The following is a 19,708-nucleotide window of genomic DNA, read 5'->3' as shown; positions in this document are numbered from 1 at the left end:
CCTTCAGAAAGCATTCATACTCCATGACTTTTTCCACATTTTGTTGAATTCATAATAGATTAAATATATTTTTTTCTCTCAGCCATCTACACACAATACCTGATAATGACAGAGTTAAAACATGCTTTTAAATTATTTTCACAATTTTTGAAAATAAAATAGAGAAATATCTCATTTACACCCCTAAGTCAATACTTTGAAATTACAGCTGTGAGTCTTTCTGGGTAAGTCTAGAAGAGCTTTCCACACCTGGATTGTGCAACATTTGCACATGATTATTTTCAAAATTCTTCAAGCTCTGTCAAATTGGTTGTTAATCATTGCTAGACAACCATTTTCAGGTCTTGCCATAGGTTTTTGACTTAAATCTACTTGAAAAGCTAACTCGGCCACTCAAAACATTCACTGTCTTCTTGGTAAGCAACTCCAGTGTAGATTTGGCCTTGTGTTGTAGGTTAGTGTCCTGCTGAAAGGTGAATACATCTCCCAGCTGAGTTAATCAGCTTTTACTCTAGGATTTTGCTTGATGGTTGTACAGTCATAACAAATTAAACTGAAGGACCTCGGCATCGCTCTGGACCCTGATCTCTTTTGATGAACATATCAAGACTATTTCAAGGATAGCTTTTTTCCATCTACGGAACATTGCAAAAATTTGAAACTTTCTGACCTTACAAATAATTGTATGTGTGAGGTACAGAGATGAGGTAGTCATTCAAAAATCATGTTAAACACTATTATTGCAACCAGAGTGAGTCCATGCAACATATTTAACTTGTTAAGCAACTATTCACTCCTAAACCTATTTAGGTTAGCCATATCAAAGGGCTGAATATGTATTGACTTAAGACATTTCAGCTTTCACCTTTTGTTAATTTGTAAAAATGTTTAAAAAAATAACATAATTCCACATTGACATTACAGTCATGGCCAAAAGTTTTGAGAATGACACAAATATTATTTTCCACAACGTTTGCTGCTTCAGTGTCTTTAGATATTTCTGTCAGATGTTACTATGGAAGATGAAGTATAATTACAAGCATTTCATAAGTGTCAAAGGCTTTTATTAACAATTACATGAAGTTGATGCAAGGAGTCAATATTTGCAGAGGTCTTGACCCTTCATTTTCAAGACCTCTGCAATCCGCCATGGCATGCTGTCAATTGAATTCTGGGCCACATCCTGACTGATGGCAGCCCATTCTTGCATAATCAATGCTTGGAGTTTATCAGAGTTTGTGTGGTTTTGTTTGTCCACCCGCTTCTTGAGGATTGACCACAAATTCTCAATGGGATTAAGGTATGGGGAGTTTCCTGGCCATGGACCCAAAATATTGATGTTTTGTTCCCACGACCACTTAGTTATCACGTTGGCCTTATGGCAAGGTGCTCCATCATGCTGGAAAAGGCATTGTTCGTCACCAAACTGTTCCTGGATGGTTGAGAGAATTTGCTCTCTGGGGATGTGTTGGTACCATTCATTATTCATGGCTGTGTTCTTAGGCAAAATTGTGAGTGAGCCCACTCTCTTGGCTGAGAAGCAACCCCACACATGAATGGTCTCAGGATGCTTTACTGTTGGCATGACACAGGACTGATGGTAGCGCTCACCTTGTCTTCTCCGGACAAGCTTTTTTCCAGATGCCCCAAACAATCAGAAAGGGGATTCATCAGAGAAAATGACTTTACCCCAGTCCTCAGCAGTCCAATCCCTGTACCTTTTGCAGAATATCAGTCTGTCCCTGATGTTTCCCGGGAGAGAAGTGGCTTCGTTGCTGCCCTTCTTGACACCAGGCCATCCTCCAAAAGTCTTTGCCTCACTGTGCGTGCAGATGCACTCACACCTGCCTGCTGCCATTCCCGAGCAAGCTCTGTACTGGTGGTGCCCCGATCCCGCAGCTGAATCAACTTTAGTAGACGGTCCTGGCGCTAGCTGGACTTTCTTGGGCACCATTCTTCACAACAATTGAACTGCTCTCCTTGAAGTTCTTGATGATCCGATAAATGGTTGATTTAGGTGGCAGCAATATCCTTGCCTGTGAAGCCCTTTTTGTGCAAAGCAATTTTTTTATTTCACCTTTATTTAACCAGGTAGGCTCGTTTAGAACAAGTTCTCATTTGCAACTGCGACCTGGCCAAGATTAAGCGTAGCAATTCGACACATACAACAACACAGAGTTACACATGGAATAAACAAAACATACAGTCAATAATACAGTAGAACAAAATAAAACAAAAAGTCCATATACAGTGCCTTGCGAAAGTATTCGGCCCCCTTGAACTTTGCGACCTTTTGCCACATTTCAGGCTTCAAACATAAAGATATAAAACTGTATTTTTTTGAGAAGAATCAACAACAAGTGGGACACAATCATGAAGTGGAACAACATTTATTGGATATTTTAAACTTTTTTAACAAATCAAAAACTGAAAAATTGGGCGTGCAAAATTATTCAGCCCCTTTACTTTCAGTGCAGCAAACTCTCTCCAGAAGTTCAGTGAGGATCTCTGAATGATCCAATGTTGACCTAAATGACTAATGATGATAAATACAATCCACCTGTGTGTAATCAAGTCTCCGTATAAATGCACCTGCACTGTGATAGTCTCAGACGTCCGTTAAAAGCGCAGAGAGCATCATGAAGAACAAGGAACACACCAGGCAGGTCCGAGATACTGTTGTGAAGAAGTTTAAAGCCGGATTTGGATACAAAAAGATTTCCCAAGCTTTAAACATCCCAAGGAGCACTGTGCAAGCGATAATATTGAAATGGAAGGAGTATCAGACCACTGCAAATCTACCAAGACCTGGCCGTCCCTCTAAACTTTCAGCTCATACAAGGAGAAGACTGATCAGAGATGCAGCCAAGAGGCCCATGATCACTCTGGATGAACTGCAGGGATCTACAGCTGAGGTGGGAGACTCTGTCCATAGGACAACAATCAGTCGTATATTGCACAAATCTGGCCTTTATGGAAGAGTGGCAAGAAGAAAGCCATTTCTTAAAGATATCCATAAAAAGTGTTGTGTTTAAAGTTTGCCACAAGCCACCTGGGAGACACACCAAACATGTGGAAGAAGGTGTTCTGGTCAGATGAAACCAAAATTCAACTTTTTGGCAACAATGCAAAACGTTATGTTTGGTGTAAAAGCGACACAGCTCATCACCCTGACCACACCATCCCCACTGTCAAACATGGTGGTGGCAGCATCATGGTTTGGGCCTGCTTTTCTTCAGCAGGGACAGGGAAGATGGTTAAAATTGATGGGAAGATGGATGGAGCCAAATACAGGACCATTCTGGAAGAAAACCTGATGGAGTCTGCAAAAGACCTGAGACTGGGACGGAGATTTGTCTTCCAACAAGACAATGATCCAAAACATAAAGCAAAATCTACAATGGAATGGTTCAAAAATAAACATATCCAGGTGTTAGAATGGCCAAGTCAAAGTCCAGACCTGAATCCAATCGAGAATCTTTGGAAAGAACTGAAAACTGCTGTTCACAAGTGCTCTCCATCCAACCTCACTGAGCTCGAGCTGTTTTGCAAGGAGGAATGGGAAAACATTTCAGTCTCTCGATGTGCAAAACTGATAGAGACATACCCCAAGCGACTTACAGCTGTAATCACAGCAAAAGGTGGCGCTACAAAGTATTAACTTAAGGGGGCTGAATAATTTTGCACGCCCAATGTTTCAGTTTTTGATTTGTTAAAAAAGTTAGAAATATCCAATAAATGTCATTCCACTTCATGATTGTGTCCCACTTGCTGTTGATTCTTCACAAAAAAATACAGTTTTATATCTTTATGTTTGAAGCCTGAAATGTGGCAAAAGGTCGCAAAGTTCAAGGGGGCCGAATACTTTCGCAAGGCACTGTACAGTGAGTGCAAATGAGGTAAGTTAAGGAAATAAATAGGCCATAGTGGCAAAGTAATTACAATATAGCAATTCAACACTGGAATGGTAGATCCGCAGAAGATGAATGTGCAGGTAGAGATACTGGGGTGCAAAGGAGCAAAGATAAATAACAGTATGGGAATGAGTTAGGTAGATACTGTAGATGGGCTGTTTACAGATAGGCTAAGTACAGGTGCAGTGAACTGTAAACTGCTCTGACAGCTGGTGTTTAAAGCTAGTGAGGGAGATGTGAGTCTCCAGCTTCAGAGATTTTTGCAATTCGTTCCAGTCATGGGCAGCAGAGAACTGGAAGGAAAGATGACCAAAGGAGGAATTGGCTTTGGGGGTGACCAGTGAGATATACCTGCTGGAGCGCGTGCCATGAGTGGGTGCTGCTATGGTGACCAGTGAGCTGAGATAAGGCGGGGCTTTACCTAGCAGAGACTTGTAGATAACCTGTAGCCAGTGGGTTTGGCAACGAGTATGAAGCGAGGGCCAACCAACGAGAGCATACAGGTCGCAATGGTGAGTAGTGTATGGGGCTTTGGTGACAAAATGGATGGCACTGTGATAGACTGCATCCAGTTTGTTGAGTAGAGTGTTGGGGGCTATTTTATAGATGACATCACCGAAGTCGAGGATCGGTAGGATGGTCAGTTTTACGAGGGTATGTTTGGCAGCATGAGTGAAGGATGCTTTGTTGCGATATAGGAAGCCGATTCTAGATTTAATTTTGGATTGGAGATGCTTAATGTGAGTCTGGAAGGAGAGTTTACAGTCTAACCAGGCACCCAGGTATTTGATGACAATGATGACGGCACGTGTTTCCTTGCAAGTAACCATGGTTGACAAAGGAAGAACAATGATTCCAAGCACCACCCTCCTTTTGAATATTCCATTCTGTTATTCAAACTCAATCAGCATGACCGAGTGATCTCCAGCCTTGTCCTCATCAACACTCACACCTGTGTTAAGGAGAGAATCACTGACATGTCAGCTGGTCCTTTTGTGGCAGGACTGAAATGTTTTTGGGGGATTCAGTTCATTTGCATGGCAAAGAGGGACTTTGCAATTAATTGCAATTCATCTGATCACTCTTCATAACATTCTGGAGTATATGCAAATTGCCATCATACAAACTGAGGCAGCAGACTTTGTGAAAATTAATATTTCTGTTATCCTCAAAACTTTTGGCCACGACTGTATGGGGTAATGTAAGTAGGCCAGTGACATTTTTATTAATTTAATCCATTTTAAATTTAGGCTTAACACAACAAAATGTTGAAAAAGTCAAGGGGTGTGAGTACTTTCTGAAGGCACTGTATCTCAGTTGGAGATGAGTAACCTGGATTTTTGGATCAAGGACATACGGGTCATTCCTGGAATCATTACTGCAGAGAAAATAAACGAGTGATTTTTGTCATGAACGTTTTTGAGGATGCAGTGGAATTTCCACGGTAAGAGGAGTGATCATAGTTTATGTTTTGATGGCTACAAATTGGACTAGACACCACGTGCATAATACAAAATAGGACATTATCGAATTTGTCATGATTACACATTTTGGGCATCCTTAATGCCACTTCATGTTTCAACTTTGACTTTTTCCATTTTCCTCACTCCAAGATTTACCTTCAATCCGAAAGAGGGGATCGACAATCCAGCTTTAGTCATCGCGGAGAACCCTGGTAAGGTTTGAGAACGAACAGATCTAAAATGATCCGTCATTTTCCAATGCATGGAAGATTGAACTAATTTTAATTAGACCAATCAATCATATAACCAAGATAAGCCTGACTTCTTTAGGTGTCCCCGCACAATGCCCATCCTATGTCAATGACAGTGTTTTGTCTTGCCCTCCAGAGCCAGACCCGAGTCCGGTACCGCACCTGTGCCAGATAAAGTGCAAGGAGGGCCAGAGTTTTGGCTTCCATCCGTGTATGGAGAGGAGCTACCAGGGCTATGTTGTCCACCAGGTGGATCCGTGGAGTCCTGCAGAGCTCAGTGGGCTCAAGGACGGGGACCGTGTGCTGGAGGTCAATGAGGACTTCTCCCCAGGGTGTGAACCAGATGTCTCGTTATGAAAGTGGAATCGTTGTGCACACGCTTCTTAAAGATTTGGTACACAGATTTGAGAGCTGTATGTTATGTGGGTCTAATTAATCACGTGGAGCAGAACCAGACTTTAAGAGACCGGAGAGAACCTCTTCTCTTACAAGGTCTCCAACGGTGTCCTCTGCCTCGCTTTCGTTTGAAAATGAGCCACATTGTTCAAAATGTACAATATGTGGCTTCAATGTGAAAGACTAGCGTCCTGTCCAGGTGGTGTACATGCTCATCAAGCTGCCCCATGCTACATAAACAGGCTCATTCCCTATGGGCTGTTCTGGCTCGGCTGACCTACTTGGTCTAAACAGAGTCTTTGTTTCTTAGCTGCAGCATGTTCTGCTCTGATTGACATGTGGTGCAGAGGATCCAGGCATGTGGGCTGCAACTGTTGCTGCTGGTTCTGAAGGGGGAGGAGTATAAGGAGGCGCTGGCCCAGGACCTCCAGGCTCTGACCAGGGCTAAACCGAGGAGAGACGTGTTCCCGACCCAGGCTGTGTCACATCACTAGAGACTCTGTCTTAGGTCTGGGGATCAGCATAATCCCCATTGAAGGTAGAAACAAGTTATTCATTCCGTAATCTTTTTTGGCAGATCATTTGCTAGACAGTCGGAAGGAGAGAGGGGGAGATGGTGAGGCCGATAAGCGTGGAGTCCAATTTTAGAAACGGCGGACTATAGATATAGGGTTAGTCGAGAGACGGTCGAGAGGTGGTGATGTTTGCCACTCAATCAAACTCTGGAATCTCATCTTTTAAATATCAAATCAAAATCAAATCAAATTTTATTTGTCACATACACATGGTTAGCAGATGTTAATGCGAGTGTAGCGAAATGCTTGTGATTCTAGTTCCGACAATGCAGTAATAACCAACAAGTAATCTAACTAACAATTCCTAAACTACTGTCTTATACACAGTGTAAGGGGATAAAGAATATGTACATAAGGATATATGAATGAGTGATGGTACAGAGCAGCATAGGCAAGATACAGTAGATGGTATCGAGTACAGTATATACATATGAGATGAGTATGTAAACAGAGTGGCATAGTTAAAGTGGCTAGTGATACATGTATTACATAAGGATGCAGTCGATGATATAGAGTACAGTATATACGTATGCATATGAGATGAATAATGTAGGGTAAGTAACATTATATAAGGTAGCATTGTTTAAAGTGGCTAGTGATATATTTACATCATTTCCCATCAATTCCCATTATTAAAGTGGCTGGAGTTGAGTCAGCGTCAGTGTGTTGGCAGCAGCCACTCAATGTTAGTGGTGGCTGTTTAACAGTCTGATGGCCTTGAGATAGAAGCTGTTTTTCAGTCTCTCGGTCCCAGCTTTGATGCACCTGTACTGACCTCGCCTTCTGGATGATAGCGGGGTGAACAGGCAGTGGCTCGGGTGGTTGATGTCCTTGATGATCTTTATGGCCTTCCTGTAACATCGGGTGGTGTAGGTGTCCTGGAGGGCAGGTAGTTTGCCCCCGGTGATGCGTTGTGCAGACCTCACTACCCTCTGGAGAGCCTTACAGTTGAGGGCGGAGCAGTTGCCGTAGCAGGCGGTGATACAGCCCGCCAGGATGCTCTCGATTGTGCATCTGTAGAAGTTTGTGAGTGCTTCTGGTGACAAGCCGAATTTCTTCAGCCTCCTGAGGTTGAAGAGGCGCTGCTGCGCCTTCTTCACGATGCTGTCTGTGTGAGTGGACCAATTCAGTTTGTCTGTGATGTGTATGCCGAGGAACTTAAAACTTGCTACTCTCTCCACTACTGTTCCATCAATGTGGATAGGGGGTGTTCCCTCTGCTGTTTCCTGAAGTCCACAATCATCTCCTTAGTTTTGTTGACGTTGAGTGTGAGGTTATTTTCCTGACACCACACTCCGAGGGCCCTCACCTCCTCCCTGTAGGCCGTCTCGTCGTTGTTGGTAATCAAGCCTACCACTGTTGTGTCGTCCGCAAACTTGATGATTGAGTTGGAGGCGTGCGTGGCCACGCAGTCGTGGGTGAACAGGGAGTACAGGAGAGGGCTCAGAACGCACTCTTGTGGGGCCCCAGTGTTGAGGATCAGCGGGGAGGAGATGTTGTTGCCTACCCTCACCACCTGGGGGCGGCCCGTCAGGAAGTCCAGTACCCAGTTGCACAGGGCGGGGTCGAGACCCAGGGTCTCCAGCTTGATGACGAGCTTGGAGGGTACTATGGTGTTGAATGCCGAGCTGTAGTCGATGAACAGCATTCTCACATAGGTATTCCTCTTGTCTAGATGGGTTAGGGCAGTGTACAGTGTGGTTGAGATTGCATCGTCTGTGGACCTATTTGGGCGGTAAGCAAATTGGAGTGGGTCTAGGGTGTCAGGTAGGGTGGAGGTGATATGGTCCTTGACTAGTCTCTCAAAGCACTTCATGATGACGGAAGTGATTGCTACGGGGCGGTAGTCGTTTAGCTCAGTTACCTTAGCTTTCTTGGGAACAGGAACAATGGTGGCCCTCTTGAAGCATGTGGGAACAGCAGACTGGTATAGGGATTGATTGAATATGTCCGTAAACACACCAGCCAGCTGGTCTGCGCATGCTCTGAGGGCGTGGCTGGGGATGCCGTCTGGGCCTGCAGCCTTGCGAGGGTTAACACGTTTAAATGTTTTACTCACCTCGGCTGCAGTGAAGGAGAGACCGCATGTTTCCGTTGCAGGCCGTGTCAGTGGCACTGTATTGTCCTCAAAGCGGGCAAAAAAGTTATTTAGTCTGCCTGGGAGCAAGACATCCTGGTCCGTGACTGGGCTGGATTTCTTCCTGTAGTCCGTGATTGACTGTAGACCTTGCCACATGCCTCTTGTGTCTGAGCCGTTGAATTGAGATTCTACTTTGTCTCTGTACTGACGCTTAGCTTGTTTGATAGCCTTACGGAGGGAATAGCTGCACTGTTTGTATTCAGTCATGTTACCAGACACCTTGCCCTGATTAAAAGCAGTGGTTCGCGCTTTCAGTTTCACGCGAATGCTGCCATCAATCCACGGTTTCTGGTTAGGGAATGTTTTAATCGTTGCTATGGGAACGACATCTTCAACGCACGTTCTAATGAACTCGCACACCGAATCAGCGTATTCGTCAATGTTGTTATCTGACGCAATACGAAACATGTCCCAGTCCACGTGATGGAAGCAGTCTTGGAGTGTGGAGTCAGCTTGGTCGGACCAGCGTTGGACAGACCTCAGCGTGGGAGCTTCTTTTTTTAGTTTTTGTCTGTAGGCAGGTATCAGCAAAATGGAGTCGTGGTCAGCTTTTCCGAAAGGGGGCGGGGCAGGGCCTTATATGCGTCGCGGAAGTTAGAGTAACAGTGATCCAAGGTTTTTCCACCCCTGGTTGCGCAATCGATATGCTGATAAAATTTAGGGAGTCTTGTTTTCAGATTAGCCTTGTTAAAATCCCCAGCAACAATGAATGCAGCCTCCGGATAAATGGTTTCCAGTTTGCAAAAAGTTAAATAAAGTTTGTTCAGAGCCATCGATGTGTCTGCTTGGGGGGGGGATATATACGGCTGTGATTATAATCAAAGAGAATTCTCTTGGTAGATAATGCGGTCTACATTTGATTGTGAGGAATTCTAAATCAGGTGAACCGAAGGATTTGAGTTCCTGTATGTTTCTTTCATCGCACCATGCCTCGTTAGCCATAAGGCATACGCCCCCACCCCTCTTCTTACCAGAAAGGTGTTTGTTTCTGTCGGCGCGATGCGTGGAGAAACCCGTTGGCTGCACCGCTTCGGATAGCGTCTCTCCAGTGAGCCATGTTTCCATGAAGCACAGAACGTTACAGTCTCTGATGTCCCTCTGGAATGCTACCCTTGCTCGGATTTCATCAACCTTGTTGTCAAGAGACTGGACATTGGCAAGAAGAATGCTAGGAAGTGGGGCACGATGTGCCCGTCTCCATAGTCTGACCAGAAGACCGCCTCGTTTCCCTCTTTTTCGGAGTCGTTTTTTGGGTCGCTGCATGCGATCCATTCCGTTGTCCTGTTAGTAAGGCAGAACACAGGATCCGCGTCGCGAAAAACATTCTTGGTCGTACTGATGGTGAGTTGACGCTGATCTTATATACAGTAGTTCTTCTCGACTGTATGTAATGAAACCTAAGATGACCTGGGGTACTAATGTAAGAAATAACACGTAAAAAAACAAAAAACTGCATAGTTTCCTAGGAACGCGAAGCGAGGCGGCCATCTCTGTCGGCGCCGGAAGTGTTCCGGAAGTTATCAAGATCTTGTGCAGAGTTCATGTAAATGTTTAGGCCTGCATAGTACGATTATGAGGCTGAAAAGATTTGGTATGGGCCCCAGTCGCACTGTTGAGAGCATCTTGACTTCAATTTTAGAAAACAGGGTTCCAAAAGGGTTCTTCGGCTATCCCCATAAGTGAACCCTTTTGGGTTCCATGTAGAACCCTCTGTGTCAAGGGTTCTACCATGAACCAAAAGTGTTCTACCTGGAATCAAAAAGGATTCTTCAAAGCGTTGTTAGTAGTGTATATTGTGTTATAATTTCATATTTTTCTTATTTGATCATGTTTTCATACTTTTTTAACTCTGCTTTGTTAAGTAAGCATTTCACGGTAAAGTCTGCATCTTCTGTATTCGGCGCATGTGACAAATAACATTTGATTTGATTACCTACGAGAGGATGTCAGTGAAGTCGTTTGACTGTGCCTGTTTGTATCTCTCCAGGTCAGAAGGGTCGATACATGTTGAGCACAGTAAGTGAGGGCCCTGCAGAGAGGGCAGGGGTGTGTCGTGGAGATAGACTGGTGTGGATCAACAGTGCCATGGTATCAACGCTCACCCATTCAGCAATCAGTAAAATGGTAGGCATACAGGCCCTCCTTCTCAGAAATGCTATTGGCAGATGTGTGTGTCTCTGTATGTGTCTTAGTAAGTCTGTGTGTGCACGTCCAAGCATGTTCCTCACTTCCCCGTCACGTTTAGCGATTTGTACTGCTCAGGTGAAAAAATGTAGCGTCCATGTGACCGTCCTAGTCATCAACAGAGAAAGTGAAGCGAGCTACATCCGGCTGAAACTGCCCATCTTGCCTATCATGGCTGCCTCTCACAATCTGCCACACAGACCCCAAACGATGCATCTGGTCCAGGGGTCAGATGGATACGGCTTCCTATTACGACAAGGGAGGTTGTCATCGGGGGGGTCGTAATGGTGAGAATGATGCACACATCAGGTGCTAATGTTTTCTCTTTTGCTAGAAACGTCCATTTGTTGCATGCATGACCATGTTACAAGCACCTACTATGACCACCGTTGTTGCATGCATGATCATGTTACAAGCACCTACTATGACCACCGTTGTTGCATGCATGACCATGTTACAAGCACCTACTATGACCATTTCTTATTGTAGTATCTTAATGATCCTGACTAAGTCCATGGAAAATGTGCTGCATAGACAGACGACACGCTACAAACATTGTAATAGGACATTAGAAAGACTCATACATGCCTAGAACAAATAATAAGCATTATACCTGCTGGCTGAGCTACATTTTGTTGCTGTCGATTCCAGCTCACCTACTCCGTGAGGTGGATGTGGTGAGTCCAGCAGAAGAGGCTGGTATGCAAGATGGAGACTTGCTGCTGGCGGTCAATGGGCATCCTTCGGAGTCCATGGAGCGTGAGAATATTGTCAGGAAAGTGAGGAAGAGTGGCAAGGGGGTTAGCCTCACCACCATACCCATACATGGAAGAGACTTCTACACGCAGGTGTGTAGCGGACGGAGGCCATGTGCAGTCTGGAGAATAGGAGTTAAGCGAGTTCTGGTGTTAGAATATTGATTGTTTAGGAATTGTGTCAACTAAAAATACCTTCCCGGTTAAAAAACACTGTCTATCCTGTTTCCTGCTGCAGTTGGGTCTATCGCCCCTGCTATTCCACGAGGACAGTCTGCCAAAAGGAGAGGGGATGAGGAAGACACAGTCCCCTTGCACTGAGATTCAGGATGGGCTGGGTAAAAATGAGCACGGTTCACTTCCCTGTCCAAGACTCTGTGTCCTCTAGAGAGAAGAGTCAGGCTTTGGGTTTAATCTGGGTTGTGTTCAACATGAGCCAGGGACTTTCATAGGGCAGGGATTCCTTTGAACATCAACAACATAACACCATGGTCATCTAGCTCTCTCTCATCTATTTGTTGTAATCTCTATCATTATGTTTCCTGACATAAATAGGCCAATTGAAAAATTCACAATCAAAGTTTTAGTAATGAGTAACAGCTTTCATCAATCAAAAGTTCTCGATATTGATCTGCTGTGTTTTCCACAAGCATTGTTATAATGACCGAGGGTAGGTGTTAAGATGTTTCCTATGAGAAATGAGTGGCACGGGTTATGATTGCAGTTTTCTTTTGTCCTGCAGGTGGTGGTAAAGGGCTTAGGGCTGGACTGTGGGAAGGGGATGTCGTTGTGGAGGTGAATGGCCAGAATGTGGAGAATGAGTACCTTGAGGTCGTTGTGACGCTGATAAAGAAGAGCGCGACGTCTTTGAAATTACTGGTTGCGGAGAGGTCAGAGTATGAAAGACTCAAACAGAGTGGGCTTCCAATCACTCCTGGGATCATACTCCACAGGAGAGGAACACTCACATGTACTCACGCACACAGACACACAGACACACATAGAAAGATACAAATGTTAATACACAACCTACAGATCAATAATACTTAATAATCGAATGCGTTGCAGGTTTTAGAGAAAACAAATTATGCTTTCTTGTGAAGGAATGCTGAGAAGTGACCAAAGTCATTATGAAGACAACATCTCACCTAACAGAGGAGGACCTGCCACTAGCACAGCATCAACAACATAGCTGCAATCATTAATTAATGTGCCAGTGATAACACTGCAAAATGATGCAGGATGAAATAAATGAAGCTGTTCTACTTCTGAATGCAACCTGAAAGAGAAGGGCTGAATTAGATGCCAATATATTGACCAGACCCATAGGGCTCTGGTCAAAAGTATTGCACTACGTAGGGGAAAGGGTGCCATTAGGGGCATAGCCATGGTGAGTCTGCTTCCATCTGAAACATGTCAGAGGATTTAATCCCTTCTCTACACATCTCCCAATCTCACGTCTTCTTTTTGAGGACTATTACTGACAGAGCTATGCTAAGGACCTGCTTCTTGCGAAATAGGATTTGCAGAGTAGATTGCAAACCGTTTAAATTATTGATATCACTTGCGTGTGAGAAAGGGATAGTGAAGTTTAGGTTTATTCTAAGGTGAAATCAAGATAAACTAAATAAGATGGGAAAAACAATAGTGGGGCTCAGTTGAGAATCTATGATCATTATTGTACGTGATGATTCAAGGTGTACAAAGTGTAAAGATCTATTATTAAGTACTTGATAAGCCATACAATTGCATAAAACTAGCTCAATGTACAGTACACTACATGACCAAAAGTATGTGGACACGACTTCAAATGAGTGGATTCGTATATTTCAGCCACACCCGGTGCTGACAGGTGTATACAATCGAGCACACCGCCATGCAATGGCCATAGACGAACATTGGCAGTAGAATGGCCCATACTGAAGAGTTCAGTGACTTTTAATGTGGCACTGTCAAAGGACGCCACCTTTCCAAGAAGTTAGTACGTAACATTTCTGCCCAGCAATGTGAAAAGCTTCATCTAGTGAAAAGCCTTCCCAGAAGAGTGGAGGCTTTTATAGCAGCAAAGGGGGGGGACCAACTCCATATTAATGCCCATGATTTTGGAATGAGATGTTTGACGAGCAGGTGTCCATATACTTTTAGTCATGTAGCGTATATAAGAAAATTAACATGATTAAGAGAAACATATTCATGAAAACATTTCACTTTGAACAACTACACCATCTAGTGACCGTTTAAAAACCTGACTAACAATGGAAATGTGCCTTTTTTGTAGCGTTCAGTGTTACATTGAACATACTGTACATATTGCACTGTATACAACTTCTGCTATTATACTGGCCCTTAGTCTGTGGAAAAGTTGCATAAAACTGCTATTCAATGCATAGAGCTGGCCATGCTCTTTAAGTGAGTTGTTGATGAACATAAATGAAGGTCAGTTGTAATGTAGTAAAGGCAAAATAATGACACATGGAAACAGAAATAATGTCAATGCTAGTTTTTATTTGACGCTACTTTGAAATACCTATTTTCCAGAGGGAAGGGAAAAAAACAACACAGAAACTAATTTAAGCAAATGTTGGAGAAACTGAAAAAGGAACTTCCCTGATCGTGTTTAAAACAAATCGGGCAAGTTCCTGGAAATACATATATCACTAACAATAACTCAACTAGTTACACTGAAATGTATTTAAAAAAACGATTTAAAGCCAAACCTACAATAATCAGACTTATGAACTAGTACTTATTAAAATCAGGGCTGGTCCAACCTGCTCTTAAGGACCCACATGGTGTGCAAGCCTTTGTTCAAGCCCAGTTCTTGCATACACTTTTCTACTAATAAGATAATTAGTAGAATCAGGTGTGGTAGAACGCAGCTTGAACAAGAACTCACACCTTTTTTTGTGTTTATTTTTTACCCTTTTTTTCTACCCAATTTCGTGGTATCCAATTGGTAGTTACAGTCTCGTCTCATCGCTGTAACTCCCGTACGGACTCGGGAGAGGCGAAGGTTGAGAGCCGTGATCCTCCGAAACACAACCCAACCAAGCAGCACTGCTTCTTGACACAATGCTCACTTCACCCGGTAGCCAGCTGCACCAATTTGTCGGAGGAAACACCCTACACCTGGCAACCTTGTCAGCGTGCACTGCGCCCGGCCCACCACAGGAGTCGCTAGTGCGCGATGGGACAAGGACATCCCTGCTGGCCAAACCCTCCCTTAACCCAGACGACGCTGGGCCAATTGTACGCCGCCCCATGGGTCTCACGGTCGTGGCCGGGTGCAACAGGGCCTGGACTCTAACCCCAAATCTCTAGTGGCACAGCTAGCACTGCCTTAGACCACTGCGCCACTCAGGAGGCAACCCCTGATACAAAATACTAACAAATCACAAACTGCTGGGAAACACCCATAAAAAGATGAGTCTTTCAGTACAAAACAATTATTGCTGATGCTGATGGGACTCTCTAGAAGGGCCGCCAAATGAGCAGCAACGCTCCTCTGGGTGTAAATTCTGTGGATTTAGAAACTAGAAGTGCTCCTGAGTAGAAAGCATCGCTGTTTTACTGTGACACAACGTCCAGATAATTTTGTATCGTGCAATAAATGATAGGAGTACGCACAAAGCCGGCGCTAAAACGAATCAGTTGAAGGCCCTTTGATTTCCACCATAGGCATGCATGCTTTTTCACGGGACCCCCTATGTATGCCCGCGCATGCGCATTAAATTCTAAAATGTATGTTGTTGTCACTCCTGCTCTGGCTCTCGACGTTGGCGGTCTACTAACCAGAGGTCCTGGCAACCCACATTGCGCAAGCCACATTGCGCTCATCATTGCGCACATCTGCCCTTCATCGTTAAGCACACTTGAACTTCAGCACAAGCACAAGCTCCCTTCATATAGCCCTCTGGAGCCTCAGTCATCAGGCAGTATTGGTTTTGATTCAGTAAGAATCTCTGGTTTTGTATTTTTGTCATGTTAATTATTATTAAACCTTCCGCTTCCTGACTCTGTGTTTACATTACATAATACTGCCTCAGAAATTATGGAAGCAGCGGAAGATTACACCATCTTCCCTACGGTCGAGAAACAGGGTCATCTACTCCACCAACACCACGACCAGCTGGCTCTACTGGGTACGACCATGAAGGAGGTCCTCCACGTTCTTCACCGCCTTGACACCACCAGTGAGGGTCTCCTACCACGGGTCGTCACTGTGAGCCAGTCCCCCAGCCATCCCCCCAGGTCAGCGTTGCCCGACTGTCCCTTCTGGAAAAGTATGATGGCACTGAATCGCAATGCCGTGGTTTCCTCCTCCAGTGGATGGAATGAGCTGGTGCTACGCACTCTATTCCACGGTGGACTGCGTGAGGAGGTCCAGACGGAGTTGGGATGACAATATATCCTTGGATGCTCTCATCGCGATGGCCATCTGTCTGGATAACCTGTCTGGATAACAGCTGTCCCTATTGCGGCCGGAAGGGGAACCAGCTTCAATGGTGTCCCAACTCGGGGTCCACTAGAGCAGAGGGACGGCCCTGTGACCTTCCGTCTCCCAGGGTAGGCGTAAGTATTCCATTATCATCGTTTTCCAACAAACTCTTTTTGGTTCCCATTTCGCTGGCAAGTGTTCTCTACAGTTCTAGGAACTTTTTCGACCAGGTCCTCGCCTCCTCCCTTAACACCACTTCATACGTGCTCTCCTCTCCTTTTCCTGTCCAAGCCCTGGATATGCGAACATTGGGATCCGGCACAATTACGCACACTATGTCAACTCATGTTTGGTATGTACTCAATCGAAATCTCCCCGACACGACCCAGCAGGGAAACTACTTCCTGAAATAATACAAAGTTAAAATTCAACCAAGGCTAGAGCACCAGCCTCAGCCATATGTTGTCTTACGTCTCTTTTATTGTTGTGTTTGCTCTTATTTTTAATCCCCGTCCCCGCAGGAGGCCTTTTGGTAGGCCATCATTGTAAATAAGAATTTGTTCTTAACTGACTACTTCAATAAAAATGTATACACTGTGGAGCTAAAGGAATGAGTGCATGGAACTCCAAGAGAGCCTGCCTATAGGCCAAAGCATCAGCAACTACCGGTAAGTAAAATGCATAGTGCTAAAGCTGACAAATAAAAACAGTCAAATATCCTGATGCAAATTCAGGTTCTTTCAATCCCATTCATCTCTCTACTCCGCCTCCCTTTCTATGCATCTTGACTTGAGCTATTGCTATAATGAAACATTGTATCAAATCGTCATCTGGATCCAGCCTGAATCTGTCCCTAGCGAACTTGCAACACCGCATCAACAAGCCTATTTCAGGCACTGCGCTGGGAGTGTTAGAAATATTTTTAAAATACTGAGGAACTGTCATTTTTCAATGGCTGTTTAAAAAAACAGACTTGACTTTCAGTGAGGTGAAGAAACATTACTGAAGCTCAGTTTATGGCGAGTTAAGACAATCAGACATTGGTATTTGGGCACTTTCTGATGTTTGCATACAGCCGGCCAGGAAGGCCTACTTCTATGTATGCTCAGGCACAGGAGCTCTCTCAAAGCTATCAGGGCAGAGGAACCAGACACATGCTCATATGGAGCTTCCAAACAAAAGACAATTAACAAATCAGAACAAAAACTCAATGGTTATGAAATACACCAAAACGTGTTTCTCGCAAGTGTAGCAGGTTGTGAACTCCGCAAACAACTTTTCACTGAGAATGAAAACGGTAAATGGCTAGTTAATACATGCATTAATAGAAATTAATGTAACCAAATGATGGGTGATTAACGGTACATTTACTAGGCCTACTGGTATACATACTATATGTAATGTGAAATTGATAACATTTTACGATCAAAGGGCCCAAAAATTGGCGGGAGACTCCTGAGCCATTCCATATCTTCACCACACCCCTCCCCGTCTTCTTGTTGCAACATTTCAAATTATACTCAAGACACACTACCTTCACACATATTTTAAACGCTTTTCACTGACAGCTGCAACCCAATCAGCCCGACATATTGCAATGCACGCTGCCCAAATAGGCATAGGCCTACACTATTTTTTAAAAAAAGCTACTGATCCTCTGTGACTAGTCATGCTTTCTGGTGAAGTACTTTGAATGTTTTTATTTAGACAGGAGTAATTATATAATTTTGGCAAAACTTCAATTTACTTCAATTTTCAATTTGGAAAAATTTTAATTTAAGGGAAGACCGCATCCTTATCAGTGCACTCGCTAACTTTCCTTTCCAATTAGCAAGAGGCTGAAACCAGAGATCTGTAATGACAAGATGCTTATGTCTCCATCCTAACAATAGCTGTAGTTGTCCCAAAGGTGGGAAGGCAGGCGACAAGTTTAGGTCTGTATATTATGCCCATACAAACGCATTGGGCGTATTCTGGACAGAGTTTGGCGAGACTGAGCTCTCTCGCTTTGCCTCTTCCTCGTTGCTAAAACTCTCTTACTGTAGGAAGCATCCGATGAGCGAACCAGCGCCCTTCTTCTTCTTAAGAGGTTTAACGGTGGTTGGCATTCAATGTGTTGCATTACCGCCACCCTCTAGACTGGAGTACAACTCCTTTATTCTTCGCTTGAAAAAAAAGTACTGAATAAAATACCCTACCATCTAACACTACACTCACTAATTTCAAAAGTATATACAATAAAATGAACACTGCTCCACAAATTAAATGTATTTATTCCTACCTCATGCCATCATCCTGAAAGGTTGGGACATAAACACTTCCTTATTTAAAAACACACCCTGTAACTCTTCTGATGTCAAGTCTCACACACACAAATACCTCTCTGCAGCTGCCACCACAACCTTCATTTTCTGAGACTTCTGATCCGTCCCTGCAGTACAATTGATAACCATTGCTATAAGTGTTAAAACTCCAATCTTACTGAAACTTATATCACTTTTTGGCTTATCCCTCTGCACTGGTATATCTCTACTACTCTCACCACTCCTCCCTCTGTACTGGTATATCTCTACTACTCTCATCACTTATCCCTCTGCACTGGTATATCTCTACTACTCTCACCACTCCTCCCTCTGTACTGGTATATCTCTACTACTCTCACCACTTCTCCCTCTGTACTGGTATATCTCTACTACTCTCACCACTCCTCCCTCTGTACTGGTATATCTCTACTACTCTCACCACTTCTCCCTCTGTACTGGTATATCTCTACTACTCTCACCACTCCTCCCTCTGTACTGGTATATCTCTACTACTCTCACCACTCCTCCCTCTGTACTGGTATATCTCTACTACTCTCACCACTCCTCCCTCTGTACTGGTATATATCTACTACTCTCACCACTCCTCCCTCTGTACTGGTATATCTCTACTACTCTCACCACTTCTCCCCTTTAACTCATCTTCCTCTACTCTCTTCACTGCCTCAGCATATGACAACTTCTGTACTACTCTAATCCTGGAAACCTCAACCTGCCTCTCCCACACGGGACATGTCTGATCCCCAGCTCCATGGGCACCCTTACAATTAACACATTCCACTACTTTCCCCAATACTACACATTCCTTTGTCTCGTGCCCTTCTGCACATTTCTCACACATTGCACCCTCCCTCCTACATACTGCTGCCACATGACCATAAGCTTGACACCTGTAACATCGTAATGTATTCGGCACATGCGCTCATACAGGATAACGTATATATCCTAACGTCACTTTGTAGGGGAAAGACAACTTCAAAACTCTAAAGAACAGACAAGGACACTTCTGTCTCCCCACCCTGTTTGCTTCGCATCAAACGACGAGCATCACAAACACCAGGAATCTTTCCCCTCTACTGGTCAACTTTTATATTCACTGCTACCCCAGTTATCACTCCTTTCATTGATGCCCTTTTCTTGAAAGCGAAACCATTCACTTTTCTTTCCCCCATTCGTCTAACGCCGAACGCCTTCTCCCTCTGCCCGACAGAAACCCAAACAATTATTACTATACCACTTCTGGTTACCCTCACCGATTCCACATGACCCAA

The 19,708-nt window shown here is 44.1% G+C and overlaps 1 pseudogene; it reads left to right on the top strand.

Annotated features, from left to right (window-relative positions):
• Positions 1–5,477: 5,477 nt before the first annotated feature.
• On the top strand, positions 5,478–13,586 carry LOC135545011 (putative PDZ domain-containing protein PDZK1P1; annotated as a pseudogene).
• Positions 13,587–19,708: the final 6,122 nt, after the last annotated feature.

This window comes from Oncorhynchus masou, chromosome 9 (assembly GCF_036934945.1).
Source record: "Oncorhynchus masou masou isolate Uvic2021 chromosome 9, UVic_Omas_1.1, whole genome shotgun sequence".
Classification (NCBI taxonomy): Eukaryota; Metazoa; Chordata; class Actinopteri; order Salmoniformes; family Salmonidae; genus Oncorhynchus; species Oncorhynchus masou.
This window is presented reverse-complemented; position numbering and strand designations above follow the sequence as displayed.